Below are 16,618 nucleotides of genomic sequence, written 5' to 3' on the forward strand. Positions count from 1 at the left end.
AGGGACTCTAGGCCGCGTGGCTGCCGGAGGGTCCAGGACCCCCAGCAGTAAGCCCCTCACCACGGCTGCCTCACTGTGATTTCAAAAACAATCAGAAACACAGATGAAACACTGGAGGCTCCGAAACAGGGAACACAGATGACACAGGAGGATGAGATGCATATGAGGGAAATCACAGACGGGCCTGCAGGAAAACACCAAGTCAGTTCGACAGGATCACACGCACAGCCTGCCCAGCGCCACTTAGAAGCCTGGTTCCTTCTATCTGATTTCCGAGAGGCTTTCAAGAAAGTCTCCGCGGATACCTCCCAAAAAATTCAGGAGATGTGAGTTGCTGGACCGGTCTAGATGGGAGGCAGATTGCGCTGGCCCCACGGTCAGGCCCAGGTGAACCGACCACCGGTCAGCAGCACATCCCAGGCAGAGGCCAGTGGAGCCCAGGGCCCAGGCTCAGCCCCGCTCTGTCAGCAAGGACAGCACCCAAGCCTTGGACAAACAAGTTTCCTCCGGCTCAAGGTGAGGAACGAGCTAATATGTCACATGATACGATTAAATTTTCTGAGACATCTAATTTTAAAGAACAAAATGACTGAAAATTATGGATCAGGAAAGATAAAAAAACAACTAGATCTAGAGATTTTTTTTGACTAAAAGGCCAGGGTTGACAAAATGTGATGTCCTGCAGAAGAGGCTTGGCACACAGGGGTGGAGTGTGGGGCCCCTCTGCAGGGCACAGTCCCCGCAGCCCAGAGACCCCGTCAAAGGCGCAGCCAGGGTGCAGGGGGTGTGGAAACGTCCTCCTGGGAGGACAGGCAAGGGTCGGGGTCACTTGAGTCTGAGAAATCACGTATCCACCACACCCCCACCTAGGTAATCAGCTACCAGCTGTTGGGCCATCCCGCTGAGAACCTTCTGAGAATTATCTTGTTTGCTTATTTATGTTTTAATGCGTTTTCTCCCGGTGGGCAAGGCCTCCTCGGCCTGGGCAGCAACTGTATCCATTCTGCCCTGGGGGCACGTGCTCCAGAAGAGGGATTCTGCTAGACCTGAGGGGGACTCCGCTAACACACAGAGCTGTGTCCCAGAGCCATCATTCCCATGGGAGAGGGGTGGTCTTTCACCCGTGGGGGGCCAGGCTTCTCCGGATCCGAAATTCAATGAGTGTTTCTATGGAGAAGAAAACTCCCTTCCAAGGTTTCCATGTTCAGACTCAAGCTGGGAGGAACACTTCCTTCCTGAAAATGCAAGCGACGAAACATCTCCTTACCAGAGCTGTGCCAGTCGTCCAAGATCCATGACACAGACGCCACCGGTACACGAGCCCCCGACAGCGGCTCCCTGGACGCCGGGCCGAGCGTCTCCAGACTCCAGTGCCTTCCCCAGGGCTCTCAGGGCCGCGCCCAACGGGACAGCCCCTGGTTCTGCCTCTTTACCACAGGGTTGCTTCAGGGTATGGTGAGGAGGGATGCGGGCGGGGGGGGGGGGATCTCTGCTTCTGGAACCGCCGCGATGTGTGTGTGTGTGTGTGTGTGAGCGCGCGCGTCTGGGAGTGAGTGTGAGCGCGTGGGCCAGGAGCGGTGCGGAGAGCGGGGTCCGCGCCTCGGATGCCCCGAGCGCCCGCTCCAAGTGGACACAGCCCTGAGCTCCGGGCTCCGGCCCGCCGGCCGCCGCGCCCGGGTGTCTGCCCGCCCCGGGGACCTGCGGCCGGGCGCGAGGGGGCGCCGCGCCACCGCCGCCCGGCGGATCGCCGGGGCCGAGCGGGGCCGGGGGGGGTGGGGGGGGGGGGGGGGGGGGGCGATCGCCGGGGCGAGCGGGGCGGTGCCGGACTCCGCGGGCTGCCAGCTCCGGAGACGCCGCGCTCCGCCCCGAGGAGGCCGCGGCCAGGCGAGCGGAGCGGGGCCCTCGGAGTCCCAGCCCCGAGGTAAAGTTGCGTGCACGGTGGAGCCGGTCTGCACCGGAGGGTCGCGGGGCAGAAGCGGGGGCTGGTGAAGAGGCAGATCTACACTGGGGGATCGTGGGGACGGAGAGCGGGGAGTGTCTACAAGGGAGGGTTCCTCGCAAGAGAAGGGACAAGGGGGCGCGGCGCGGAGGAGATGTCTACGTTGGAGTCTCTCTGGGCCAAAGCGGGGCAAGGGGCAGGGGGTGTCTACACCGAAGGGGCCGGGGCCGGAGCAAGGCAAGGGGGGCGCAGACGACTGTCCCGGCGCGGCGCTGGTCCCGCGTGCACACTTGCTACTCGGTTGTGCCGTGGAGTGGGGGCAACGGAGATTCGGGGGGGCACTTGAAGCGCCCTCCCAGCGCCCAGGGCCCCCGGAGGAGGGGCGGGCTGTGAGGAGCGCCGCCCCCAGACCCCCGCCGAGATCCGAGTCCCCCCGCTGGCCGGCTGGCCCCCAGGGGGAGGCGCGCGCGGGCTCGGGCCTCTGGGTGCGCTTCCATGGAGGTCTGGGCGGCCGCAGCCGCAGCCGCAGCCCGGTTCCTGCCTCCGACCCGTCCGCGTCGGATCTGCCCGAGCCCAGGTGAGAGGAAGGGTGGGACGGGCAAATTGGCGTCCGCCATCCAGGGGGTGACCAGGGCTCCCCCTGCTCTCGCCCCCGCTTGATAGGTGGGCGCACCCGGCTCGAGCGAGGAGGCGGCGGGACGTGGGCGAGTGCTTGGCTCGTGGGGGCCCTTTCCTCGCCTCTTCCTGCCGCCCCTCATACCCACCCCTGCGCGCCTCACACGTGCACCTGACACGCATACCCTTACACAGGCGCGCACCTCGCACACTCACACCTTACACACTCACGGCCCTCCTCCAGCCCTGCCTTCTCTGGCTACCCGGGGCGCAGACCTGACTGGTGAGGGGGTCCCGGCTCAGTTAGCCGCGAATTCTGCAAACTCAGGAGCAGCCCGAGCTGGCCGAGGGGCCTCACACACTCGCGCGCGGAGAACAGATCCGGGGCGGGGGCGGAGGTGGGGGGCGCGCAGCTAGCGGCCGGGGGTCAGCCCCGGAAGGGGAGCGCTGAGGCGTTCCGTGCGCCTGCGCGTGTTTGTGCTCTGGCGGTTTGGGGTTGACCGTGGAGCCCCCTCCCAGCCTGCCTTGTTCCAGAGGGTTCGGTTTCTGGTTTCTGGCTGTCGGAGCAGGGCCACGGTCAGGGACCCTTACTCCCTTTATCACCTGGACTGAAACCCCAGCCCAGAGCTTGGGCTTGAGTTCCCTGAATTCTACTTGGTCTTTAGAATTCCAAAAAGTACTTCTTTTCCCTGTCCCAGGCCTCCCTTTCTCCTCCCTCTTCCTTGGGCTGCAAAAACCCATGGTTTCCTCAAGTGTGTGCTCAAGGCCAATGTTTGGACCGAGTAGCAGTTGTAAAATGGATTCTGACTCTGCTGGTGCGTCTCGGAATGGCTGACTTCCTTGGACCAACACAAGTGGGAGACCGGTTCGTCCCAGCCCTGCCGAGGGACAGCTGCTGAAAAGGAGGTTAGTTAGGTGAACCCTCCAAGGTCGTCCTGTGCACAAGGAACGAAGGCCCAGTGGAGGAAGTCATGAGATCCGTGAAATCCAGGCGGGATCCCACAAACCTCAGACAGGCTGAAGCAGAAGAGAGGCTGTCCTGTCTGCACCTGGTCTGTAGGATCGTGGTGCGCGGACCGTGGTGCGTGGGTCGTGCTGCGCAATCTGCTGCTGCTCTCCGGAGGCTTCCTTTATTAATAATTCCCAGTTAGTCAAGGGGATGGAATTGCTCTGGGTTCTCTTAAACTGTGAATTGGGGGAGGGGGTGCATTGGGGCCCATTTGGGGGATGAAATCCACTTGGCTGTGGTTCCCTGGTGCGTACCAGCCACGCAGGTGCAAAGAATTATAGGCTATGGCTAAGAAAAGACATTTGTATTTTAATTGGAGACAGGTTAGGAAAACAACTTTGAGATTCTTTCCAAGGCCGGTGCCAAATAGTGTTCCGATCCCTTTCCTTTTACAATGTATATATTCCACTTTGCAAAAGTTTTTTTTAATACCTTGAGATTTCCATAATTCAAGAAAAAATTGGGTGTTTTTGTGGGCATGGGAAGAAAAGGAGGGAAGCGCGTTGTTAGCTGGCACCAAAGCGGGAGGCTGTGCAGTTTTTCTGTTCTATGCCTGGCACGGAGTCCCGCGCATGCCACATGCTCCGAAAATATGAGCTGGTTGATGAATTGTTGGAGTTATATTAAGAGTTTCTACCTGGTGTATGGCTGGGAGTGGCATTATTGTAATTACAGGTGTATGTGCCACAATTAGTAGGTCGTGTAGAACACATGGGTTGGTAGGGAATGATAAAATTCTGGGGTTTGCCCGGCAAAAGCAGGTGGGGTCTGAGTGTCTTGGGAGGATTTGGCAGCCAAGGGCTCGGCAGCTTCTTCCTCCCCCGTCCCATGGTTCCGGCTGCTCTTCCGGAAGCGGCGCCTCTTACTCAGGCGGGAGGGCAGGACTGGCTTGAGCAGTGTTTGGAGTGGGAGGGCGCTCTCAGCTTCTGCAGCAAGTGCGGATATGAGGGGGTGGGAGTGAAGGGGAGCAGATGGGGCCGCACCAGGGTGTGTGTGTGTGTGTGCTGGGAGGTCGGGAGGCCACCGCAGGACAGCCAGCTGCGAGAGGACCCTGCTGCAAGACGAGGAAGGTGGGCTTTTCCAGATGAGATGGCGCAGGGGTCCGAGAAGCATGGCCACGTGTGTCTGAATACCTGAGCCCCTGTGTACTAACAGGCACTTTCACGAGGAATCGGGATATTTGAGGGCTGGAGCCCCCGGTGCCTGGCGGCTGGCTCAAGGTTGGACTGAATAAGGGCAACATCAGGGAGCCCCAGGCTGGGAAGAGGATCAGCTGAACGGTGAGGTGAGGGCCGGCTCATGGCGCCTGGCTCTCCCTTTTCATGGAGGGGGCCCTGGAACCTGTCAGGGATGCTCCTAGGCCCCACCCAGCCTCCTAGTAAGCCACTGATGTGCACTGCAAAGCTTGAGAGGCGTTAAAGAGATAGGCATCCAGCACTTTCTTTCCCTGGGCTCTGAGGCTGGCTCCTGGCTTGGCATCTCACCTGTGGACACCTGCAGCCTTTCCTGGGCTCCTTTAACAAGCAGGTTTGTCTGTAAGAGCCAACTTAAGTCAGAAACCACCTTGAGACACAAGCGAATCAAATGTCAAGTGGAAACAGGTCCCCAGAGGAAGACTGCAGAGGGTCTGCTCAGAGTCACAGACCTTCTGAAAGGAACTGTATGAACAGCCTGGTTTACCTGAAGCTTCTTGTTATTAATACCCCCTAAGAACTAAAGGTGCACATTCCTGTGAAGGCCAGTGCAAATGTCCTGGGCCTCGTGGGCCAGGAGATGTTGGCAAATTCTTTGACTGCTTGTGTTTTCTGATTTCTCCCACAGGAGATGAGAAGGCAGGACTGAGCCATGCCTTAGCTTTCTGATTTTCAGAGGAGGAACTTGTATCGTGAAAAGGGAAGTAATATATTCACTCAAAATGGAAATACCCAATATTTTAATTTGATTGTATGTTTAGGAAAAGATTAATTGAAGTGTAATGTATAAACAGTACAGAAGACTTTTATGTTGCTCTTTTCAATTAACAAAGCTAAGACAATGAGAGAGAATTCACAGAAATGCACGTGGCCCAGCTCCCAGTGGTACTCCTGAGGGGCCGGACTCTGCCCTTCGCCTCCTCCTGCCCAGGACAGGGCAGCTGGACGTCGTGGCATCTCTTGATTTAGCAGTCTCTCCCATTGGCCATCAGGGGCACCTGCGCTCCAGGCCACACCTGCTCGGTGCCAACCCTCAGCTCGGCCTCCTTTGGACAAGCTGCGTGGTAAGGAAGACAGACAGTGGCCCGATCCCAGGGTGGCACTTCCCAGAATTTAATGAATTTCCGGGGTGTTTTTAACCTTCTCAGAGGTTTGAATGAACTTTAAATCTTAGACTTGAGTAGCATCAGGCACATGAAATCGAAGGCGAGCGTGCCGGGGCCCTGCAGAACCTCAGATACCGTCAGGCAGTTTTTATTCAGTTCTGTCTTGAAGAGGCAGATTTGTTTCTGCACAGGATTAGCACCAGTGGGAGAGGCTGTGTGATGGTCTCGCACCTGCCTGGCCCCAGCAGGACTTAGGGAAGGGGTGGACAGAGGGTCTGCCCCCAGCTGGTGTGCCCCTGGCTGGCTGTCCCCACTCTCGCCCTTGGCCCCCGAGAGCCGTGAAATCAACGCGTCGGGTTGATGCCTGCTTCCGGGCCACACGCCCGCAGGTTCGGTTTGATGGGTCCGGTGGGGCCCAGGGATTCAGATTCTCAATACGAATTCTGAGTAATTCTTATCATTTTGAAGGTTGGAAATGCTGGTTTGGGTTGGAACTGGCATCTCTGTAATGAGATAGAGAAGAGAAACTATCAGAATTTCCTATCTCACAGGTGTGGTTTTGTGTGTTCTGGGCCACAGTATAAAATGTATTTATTACTGTGAGTTTACAGTAATGGACAGCCCCCATCCAGACTGTTTATGTCTTGAGGCACCCAGGTCTGTCTCTGAGTGAGTTTAGCTAGGTGTAGAAATTTCCAAATGCTCTTAGTTAGGAAGCCCAGGCTGGGCCAGGGCGCTGAGGTCAGGCCTGGCTGCACTTTGGCCCCTGCCCTTGCTGAGGGGCGCGTGGCAGGCTCCCCACCCCAGAGTCTTCCTCCCTCAGTTTGCACCCAGGGGTGCCCAGCCATCCCCCTGCGCAGAGTCACGTGTGTGGCCCAGTGGGTTTCTCATCATGCCCCGGAGAAGACGTGCAGACCCGTGTCTGGTAAAAGCTATGCATGGATACACGTATATACACAAGCCTGGTGGGCAGGGGAGAACAGGTTCCCTTCCTATTTCCTTTCTTTCGAGTTTTAGGGTGTGGAGGAGATGTCTTCGTGTGTAGATTAATGGGAAAATAAAGTGCATGACAAGTTTTATATCTGTGTATTTTATTTAACATCCTAGCAATTAATGCAATCGAGTGAAATGCTTTGGTGAAATAAAATGCATTAAAAAGTAATGCTCGTTATGTAGATTAGCTAGTCATAGGGAAACAGTCCTCTTGGCATCTGTGAGATTCAACTGTGGGGTCGGGAGGATGCGGTGTGCCTGTCTTCTGGGCCGCTTTTCTGGAGCATTTATCACAGCTCACGTTCATTTGGCTGGTTCACGTTTCCTTCAGGAAATGGACAGTTTCTGACCGTGAACAAATTTCCTTGATTATTTCCACCAGAAGAAGAAAAAGGCATCTTTTAGATGAGAAAGGATAGTAAATATATGTACCAGCTTCTTCAATACTCAAGAGATTAGAAATAGAACAATTCTAGCATCTGGAGAAGATGCAGGTGTAGGAGCTGGTGGGCAGCCCTTAGGACAAACGAGTCCACCCTTCTCCTCTGGTAGTCATGACGTGTTGTTTTCCTAGGGAGCCAGCAACATTGGCAGGTTTGTGGAGTGCATACACACACGCATGAATACACGTATACACAGACACACACGTGCGTGCATGAATGCATGTATATACACAAGCCTGGTGGGCAGGGGAGAACTTAGTAAGAGTCACCAGGCATGTCCTGACGAGCAGATGCTAATCCAGAGCTGACTCAGGGCTGACGAGACTCCCAAATAAAGTCCCCAGGGAGGGTCTGACCTGCAGGGTCTGAGCTGGGCGGTCTGTGTGTTGGTGTCTTGTTCACATCCATCTTCCGGATGTCTTTATGGTGGGGGGATGTCAGTGGCCTGAAAACACCTCCCGGGGCGACTTTGAGCCTCGTCCCTGCTGAGTGGTGGGAGCCTGTCTCCCAGGACACATCTGCCTCTGAGGGCTCGGTCATCTCCCGACATGAAGGGCTGCCTGAAGAAGCCATTCATCTGTGCCTGAGGGACTGGCTGGCCTCTCCTGGGCCCTGCACATGGTGGTTCTGCCCTGAGGCGGTGTGGCCAGCAGCCTTGCCTACCTCATCGGTGGCTTGGGGCCTGTTGCACTTTGCAGGACCTCAGGGGTGTCTCCTGAAATGGGTTCAGCCAGCCCCTCTCTCATTGCCCCCGGCCCTGGGCAGTGGGAATTATTCTGGGATCTTTCAGACATGCCCTCTACCCCCAGTCAGGTCTGGAAAAGAAAGCCTTCAGAATCGGGGATGTCTGTCACCTCTCGGAAGTTGGCGCTGATGGAAACCCAGGACATGGGTTCTCTGGTCCTTGCAGCATTTCCAGCCATGGTGGAGTCGCCCCTCGCTCCACCTTCTGGGACCGGCACCTCCCTTGAGACCGTGTGGTGACCCCCTTTCAGGCTGCGACCAGAAATAAGGGCTTGAGAGCCTCCTCAGGCAAGTGAAGGTGAAAACTGTGTTCTCTCTCTCATCAGTTCAAGACTGACAGCTCCCCACACATGTGCTGCTTTGGGGCCAGAATTAGAAATTAATAATAAATGGGGGTTTTGCATCATTTTCTTTTCTCTTGTCCCTCCCCATGGCTCGATGCTCTGTGTAGGGTGTCAGGCTGCCCCCAGGGCTGCACTCCCTCACCTATTTTTAAGTGAAAGATCAGAATTAGAGCCAAGGAAGATAAGGAGAGTGGCCCAGACCCACGTGCCTCGCCTGGCCTTCCTCGGCACAGCGGCTCTAGGCCTGCAAACGCACAGGTGTGGCTCTTGTTCTCTACTCTTCCTCAAGGAGGGCCTCCGAGGGGACCATTCTGTGAGGACTGTATGCACGGGGGATTTTGAATGGGCCACGTGTCTTTCCTTACATCCCGTGAGACACTTCCAGAACTTCCCCAGCATCCCCACTTGCCCACAGGCTTCGTCACCTGAAAGAGCACAGGGCTCCCTCGCCAGGGATGCATTACAGGGCTTCTGAGCTTTACAACCTCTTTGCACACATCACACACTTAGCTTTCACGAAGGTCCTGAAGCAGTTGTGTTCACTGCGTTTTACAGATAAACATCTTGAGTAATGAGTTCAAGGCCACACTTCTCCTAAGCAAATGATTAGGACATATTTCCGGGCTCAAAATCCCTTTTCCCAGCTTGTCCCAGGACCAGACGGCCCCCTTCCCTCTTGACTGTTCTCCATCCTCTGCACCCTGGCAGCACTTTGGGTGTTGGGCCCACAGCCCCTCATGTGGCTGGCTCTCCTCACATCACAGCCAGAAAAGCTGGTCCTGGTTGTGATGCCCCAAATCCGATCCTGGGTCTGCACTTGAGAGCCTGGTGCCATCTGCCTCCAGCCCCACACAGCTTCCGGGTATTCCATCCTAACCCTCACTCACAGCTGGGAGGACACTCAACGTCCACTGACTCATCTTCTTCATGCGGTGCTCCATGGCATCCTACCCTAGAATAGGGGCTGGTCACCTCTTCTAGAAAACACAAGCGCTTCACCCAGTGACACTAACTGTGCTGGCCCACCCAGGTCATGGGATTTCACAAAAGCCTTCCTCCCTGTCTCCTTCACTGCTCTGGGTTTCAGACTCCTCCTCCCCACTGTGGGGACCCAGCCTGCAGGGCTGGTAGGGCCCTGAGCCCATGGCCAGTGTCCGTGCCCCAGGCAGGCACCTGTGTTCAGGCCAACCTGGTCCCATGATGCTCACTCAGTCAGCCTTGGGTGGCTGTCCTGTTCCGGGGCTGAAACAAGCCCCCGCCAGTCTCAAATCAATATAACTTACAAAATGGTATTAATTCTTTTAAAACTCCTAAGAAAAGAAATCTTCAGGCCTAGGCAATTTCACTAGAAAATTCTACCGAACATTCAAAGAAGAGTTAATTCTATCAAGCATTCAGCAAAAAGGAGGCAATTCCTAACTCACTTTATGAGGTTAACATTACCTGGAGACCACACTAGAAAGCACAAAAAAGAACTACAGATCAATATTTTTCATGAACTTAGACACAAAATCCTAAACAAAATATTAGCAAATTGAATCCAGTGATGTATAAAGTTGCTGGACCAGGTGAGATTTATTCCAGATGTGCAAGGCTTGTTCAACAGTCAAAAATCAGTCAGTATAATCCACCGTATCCACAGAAGAGACATAATATCACATCAATTGATACAAAAAAAGGCATTTGATAAGATCCAACACCCACCTATAATAAAAACTCTCAGAAAACTAAAAATAGATATTCGACTAGATAAAGAGCATCTACAAAAAATCCAAAGCTAATAACATACATAAGTGAAAGGCTGAATGTTTTCCCCCTAAGATCAAGAACAAGACAAAACTGTCCACCCTCATCACTGTTACTCAACCTAGTACTGAAAGATAAAACAAGAAAAGGACGTAAAAGGGGTATAGGTCAGAAAAGAAGAAATATAGCAATCCCTATTTGCAGATAGCATAATTATCTATGTAGAAAATTCCAAGGAATGTTCCCCAAACCTCCTAAACAAATGGAAAGACATACCATGTTCGTGGATTGGAAGACTCTATATAGTTTGTTTTTTCTCCTCAAATTGATCTGTGGATTTAATAAAATTTCTATCACAATCCCAACAAGAATTTTTGTAGATACGGACAGCTTATTCTGAAATTCATATGGAAAGGCACGAGCTCTAACATACCTAAGACAATCTTGAAAAACAAGAATAAAGTGTGAGGTCTTACGACCCTATGTTAATGTTCACTATCACGATCCAGGAGCCAGGACCCTGTGATGCTGGCAGAAGGACAGACAAATGCACAGAACAATGGAACAGAACACAGACCCACACCAGTCTGTCCACCTGATTTTTTTCCTGGTCTTGTGTCCAGCTGATTTTTAACAAAGTTGTGAAACCAGTTCAGTGGTGGAAGCAGAGCCTTTACAACAAATAACAGCTGAGCAATTGTTCATCTATAGCTGGGGAAAAAAGAACCTCATCCTTAACCTCACACCTTATATAAAAATTAACCTAAAAATGGATCACATTTTAAGTGTAAAATGTACAGCTATAAGACTTTTAGGAAAAAAAATTGGAGAAAACCATTTGGATCTAGGGTTAAGCAATCAGTTCTTAGACTTAACACCAAAAGCATGATCCATAAAAATTGGCTTGATAAATTTGACCTCATCAAAATTAAAACCTGCTCTTCAAAGGACTGTTTAAGAGCATGATGGGAAAAGCTGAAGTGAGAGAAAATATTTGCAAACCACACATCCAGTAAAGGATCAAAATCTATACTATATTAAGAATTCTCAAAACTCAATAGCAATCCCCCCCCAAAAAAACCCACAAATAAAATATACAACTAAATGAGCAAAATATGTGAAAAGATATTTCACTGAAGAGGATATACAGAGGATGGATGAAAAGATGTCCAACATCATTAGCCATTAGGGAAATGCACGTCAAAACCATAAAGAGATATCACTGTACACTTATCAAAGCAACTAAAATAAAAATACATATATACCAAATACTGACGAGGATGTAGAGAAATGATCTCTCATACATTGCTGGTGGGAATGGAAAACGGTATGATCACTCTAGAATATTGCTTGGCAGTCTCTAATAAAATCAGTCATGGAGTTAACATATGACCCAGCAGTTGCTCTCCTGGGCATTTATCCCAGAGACATGACAATTTACATGCACTCAAAAACCTGTACACAACGGTTTATAGTAGTTCTGTTTGTAATAATCAAGAACTGGATGCAACCCACCTGTCTTTCTGTGGGTGGATGGTTATACTGAAGGACGTCTTCCCCCATGGAACACTGCTCAGCACTGAGAAGGAGTGAGGTATTAATACACTAACAGTTTGGATGAATCTTCAGGTAATCACGCTGAATCAAATAGGCCAATCTCTAGATAATCATTGTAATGATTCCAATTTATATAATATTCTTGAAATGACAAAATTACAGAGATTGGGAACAGATTAGCAGTTGCCAGGGGTTAAGGAGTCGGGGAGAGGGCGGGACCTGGGTTTCAGGGGGGACCCTGGTGGCGATGGATGTCTTCCCTCTGGGCTGTCAGTGTCAGCGTCCCGGTGGTTGTAACACTGGGGCAACCAGGAAAAGGAACACGAATCTCCTAATATTGTTTCTTCAACTGTATAGGAATCCACAGATATTTCAAAATAAGTTTAATCTTTAGAACATATGTGCAAATATTTCATATAAAGGCTTAGTAAAAGTTCTGGACAAATATGTCACCTTGAAAGTCACCATGAAGATTGGATTGGATTTGAAGGGCGGGTAGAGGTGGAGGTGGACCGTCCCCTGTAGGTGCCGTTGAAGGGCAGGTAGAGGTGGAGGTGGACCGTCCCCTGTACGTGCCGTTGAAGGGAGGGTAGAGGTGGAGGTGGACCGTCCCCTCAACGTGTCGTTGAAGGGAGGGTAGAGGTGGAGGTGGACCGTCCCCTGTAGGTGCCATTGAAGGGCGGGTAGAGGTGGACCTGGACCATCCCCTGTACGTGCCGTTGAAGGGAGGGTAGAGGTGGAGGTGGACCGTCCCCTGTAGGTGCCGTTGAAGGGAGGGTAGAGGTGGAGGTGGACCGTCCCCTGTAGGTGCCATTGAAGGGTGGGTAGAGGTGGACCTGGACCATCCCCTGTAGGTGCCATTGAAGGGCGGGTAGAGGTGGAGGTGGACCGTACCCTGTATGTGCCGTTGAGGGGAGGGTAGAGGTGGAGGTGGACTGTCCCCTGTAGGTGCCGTTGAAGGGAGGGTAGAGGTGGACCTGGACCATCCCCTGTACGTGCCGTTGAAGGGAGGGTTGAGGTGGAGGTGGACCGTCCCCTGTAGGTGCCATTGAAGGGCGGGTAGAGGTGGAGGTGGACCGTCCCCTGTACGTGCCATTGAAGGGAGGGTAGAGGTGGAGGTGGACCGTCCCCTGTAGGTGCCGTTGAAGGGAGGGTAGAGGTGGAGGTGGACCGTCCCCTGTAGGTGCCATTGAAGGGCGGGTAGAGGTGGACCTGGACCATCCCCTCTCCGTACTGTCGTAAATGCTATATGCTAATATGAAGATGCTTAGTTGGGGATGAGGAAGGCTTTTCAGAGCAAGTGACTTGAATACGCAAGAGCATTCACGGTGTCTGATTGTAGGTTAATATTAAAATAACATCCAGTGATGGAGGAATGCTGATGTAAGTAATGGCCCATCCTTGGAATGAGATGCTATGCACAGTGTCTGTCTACAAGCTCACCGACTGTAGACAAATGTGGGAGTGGAATCCAAGAAGATCCAACGTCACTATTTGTACTGGACTCCCAGTGTAAATAAAAGAACCACAATTTAACAAAACCATGGGCATCATCACAGTCCATGCCTGTCCCCATTCAACCACACAGCACAACCCCAAACTTCTCCTCAAAGGTCTTGCTCAAGCTTCTTATTTTACCGTTTACGTCCCCTGGGGAGGGAGAAGAGAGGAGAGCCCTGGGCGTGGAATCTGAGGACGCTTGAACTCTGGCCCCTGGGGCTCTTCAGACCTTCATGTGGATGTACGTCCACCCCGTGTGCCGTGCCCCGTCCCCCTCAGCCCAAGTCCCCGGAGCCCAGCAGCACCTGCTGCAGCCAACGGCCAGCCAGTGCGCGGAGTCAGCCAGCCACGAGAAAGTACAAGAAAGAAGACCCGAGTTCCCACAGCTGCCTGTGGCAATGGGATTAAAGGTATTCTTTTCCTTCTATTTTATTGTACTGCCCGGGTTTCCACTTTTGCCATTGGTTAGTTTTATAATTGGAACATTACTTTTTATGAAGATGAACGTCTAAGACTCATTTAGGCGAATTAACATACAGAAGAATAAGAAATATCAGAACACATCCTTCTCGTGCCTGAAAGAACAGAGAAGAGTGTCCATCTGCTGAGGGAGCCTCCTCCCCCCGGCACCTACCAGCTGCCCAGGAGCACGCGCTGTTTCTGCAGGATGGACAAGGACACATGCCTGCTTCCTTCGGTGGTGGTGCGCTGAATGACAGGGGCTAATACTGTGGTCCGGGTGCAGCAGCGGACTCCACGGAGCTGGCTGTGCTGGGGCTCGGGGCTGTCGGAGGAGGGGCAGCTCCTCGTCGGGGATCTGGGATGCCACAGTCACTTACTTTTACATCCTTCCGTGACTCATCAGTCAGCTCTGGAACTCTGAGGCCCCATCCTTTGGGCCCCATCTCTGTGGTCCCTGGGTCAGTCACCATGCTATCAATTAGACGTAGATGGTGTGGGATTGAAACATTTGAGTTAGTTCAACTCACTGGTTTTTTTCCAAAAGTGGATAAAGGGCTTATTTCAAACTGAACTCAAAGGCTGTTAACACACGTGCAAATGGTTGAATAATGTGTCATCTGCTGTTTCTTGTGAATGTTAAATTGCCCCACAAAGGTTCTCACAGGCCTAACCAAAGGGGGTGTTGGGGAGCCTTGGCTGACTTGAGTAAGGCCGTGGCACACCTCCGCAGGGCAGGCATGTGAGTGAGCAGAGGGGCAGCCTGGCCACCACGGGGACAAAAAGCAAGGACCACAAAAACCTGGCTGTCACACATAGAGAATTCACAGGTTTTATTCCTGAACAGAGCAAATGCCTGGGTGCAGGCAGGTGGGCACAGGCAGGTGGGCACAGGCTGGTGGGTGCAGGCAGGTGGGCACAAGCAGGTGGGCGTAGGCGGGTAGATGCAGGCAGGTGGGCGCAAGTGGGTGGATGCAGGCAGGTGGGTGCAAGTGGGTGGGTGCAGGCAGGTGGGCGCAGGCTGGTGGGTGCAGGCAGGTGGGCACAGGCAGGTGGCTGCTGGCAGGTGGCTGCAGGCAGGGGGGCGCAGGCAGGTGGGTGCAGTGGCTGCCTGACTCCTTAAAGCCATGTTGTCACATGCAGCTGTCATGCAAAGCTGTCATGCAGGCTGCCACATGCTTGAGTGGTCGGCAGGTATTGGGTGGTGTCCCATCAGCAGTCACAGAGCCTTCTGAGATGCCCTGTCCTCTGTCCTTGCCCATCATCACACCCACAGCCTCCCCTGCGCTGGGGTCCTGGACCATGCTCCCTCTCCCCCTACTACTTTTTCCACTCCCTTTCTCTTTCTTTCTGGTTCTCATCCTTGACCCTGAAGAGCTGGCAGACCACTCCCACCCTGGGACCCACAGGGCAGCCCCCCTGCAGGAGGTGACCTGAGGCCACAAAGAGGAAGCTGGATTCACGAGCGAGAGCTCCCCGTCTCCCCAGAGGAGGGTGCACCGGGCAAGGAGCCCAGCACCGAGGGGATGCAGCCGCCCTCCTGCACAAAATGCTCCTGTAGTCCATAGCCCCAGAGAAGCTTGAGGGGCCAGGGAGAGTCCCCTTCCTCCTCATGACCTGGCAACCACTCTCCCTGGCTTTTCACACCAAACACCATCACGGCCTTAGGAAACCATCTGAACTGAAGAGAACTGAGAGAATCCTGAGTAGTTAGAAAAGAGTACGGTTGGTTGTGAGCTGAGCACTGATGAGTTATTTAGGATGTAGGGACAATGGGGACGTCGTTCACACATTCATCGGTGCATTCTCCCCAGCATGTGAAAACCCAGATTCCGGGGCAGGTGTCTAGCCCTCTGAGCACGGCTCCACGGAGTAGGAGCAGGACTCCATGTGGGCTGAACTGGCACAGGAAGGGAGGGCGCCCGGCTAGACGCGTGAGTGCACGGGAGCCTTAGGGACCCACGCCAGCATCCTCTGCAGACAGCAAGGCTGGAAGTGGCGCACACGGTTGGACCCAAAGGCCTCGGGATCTTCTTCTTGAATCCTGACTCGGCCTCTGGTCTCCAAGAGGCCCGGCACCCAAACCCTCCTGAGCAAAGCAGTGAAGCCGCACCTGGCCTCGCGAGGCCAGGGTCTCAGTGGGGAGGGCACCCGGCTTCTAGGGAGGCACAGTCACTGCCTGCGTCACCACAGATGAAAGAAGAGGTATCCCCAGGACTCTCCGTGAGAAGTACCAGTGAGAGTGTGAGCCATTTATAGTCTGTTCTGGAAACTCCAAGCACAACTCCTGAGAGGGAGAGCATTTCAGAATCGAGAGGGGTTGCCGCATTCGAATGGTAGCCAAGAGGGAACTGATGAGCCGAGGGGGGCCAGAATTCCTCGAGGAATCTGGGTGTGGTGTGTCAGATGCATAAACGGTGCTTTTTTTTGTGACGCCTGTAATCCGGAAAACGAACCAGTGCTAAGATCATAAGCAGCCACGTGGCTCTGGTGGGTAAAATACACAGAACGTAGAATTTACCGCTCAGCCATTTCTAAGTGTGCAGTTCAGGGGCACTAACACCCTCACACAGCCCCCATCACCCATCTCCTCCCCAGCTGGAGCCCTCACTGCCCATTCATCAAACACAGACATGCCATCCCCTTCTCCAGACCCGGCACCACCATCTGCTTTCTGTCCCAGTGATGGCGGCTCCTTTAAGCACCTCACCTACATGGAATCCTACAGCATCGGGCTTTTCGTGCCTGGCTTTCTGTACTCAGCGCAGTTCTTGGGTTCATCCGTCTGTGGCAGGGGCCAGAGCCTCTTTCCTTGTTAAGCCTGAAGAATATTCCATCGGATGGAGAGACCACACCTTGCTCATCGATTCACCCACTGACGGGCTTGGGGCTGGTCCCCCTTCTTGGCTGTTGTGAATAACGCTGCTCTGAGCATGGGTGTCCAGATATTGGAGTTCTTTGGGGTGTATA

At 53.4% G+C, this 16,618-nt stretch overlaps 1 protein-coding gene across 3 annotated transcripts in view; it reads left to right on the top strand.

Moving 5' to 3' along the window:
* The first annotated feature begins 1,863 nt into the window (after positions 1 to 1,863).
* The window catches only part of KCNG2 (potassium voltage-gated channel modifier subfamily G member 2), a 76,957-nt gene continuing 62,202 nt past the window's right edge, over positions 1,864 to 16,618 (top strand). The window contains exon 1 of one of the 3 annotated variants that reach the window (XM_027600804.2): positions 1,864 to 1,921. The gene's annotated coding sequence lies outside the window, so the exon portion shown is untranslated. Of the gene's footprint in view, positions 1,922 to 2,368; positions 2,517 to 3,355; positions 3,461 to 16,618 lie in introns of those variants that run through there. The other 2 variants (XM_027600805.2, XM_027600803.2) reach the window with 2 other exon arrangements.

Source organism: Zalophus californianus, chromosome 14 (genome assembly GCF_009762305.2).
Source record: "Zalophus californianus isolate mZalCal1 chromosome 14, mZalCal1.pri.v2, whole genome shotgun sequence".
Classification (NCBI taxonomy): domain Eukaryota; kingdom Metazoa; phylum Chordata; class Mammalia; order Carnivora; family Otariidae; genus Zalophus; species Zalophus californianus.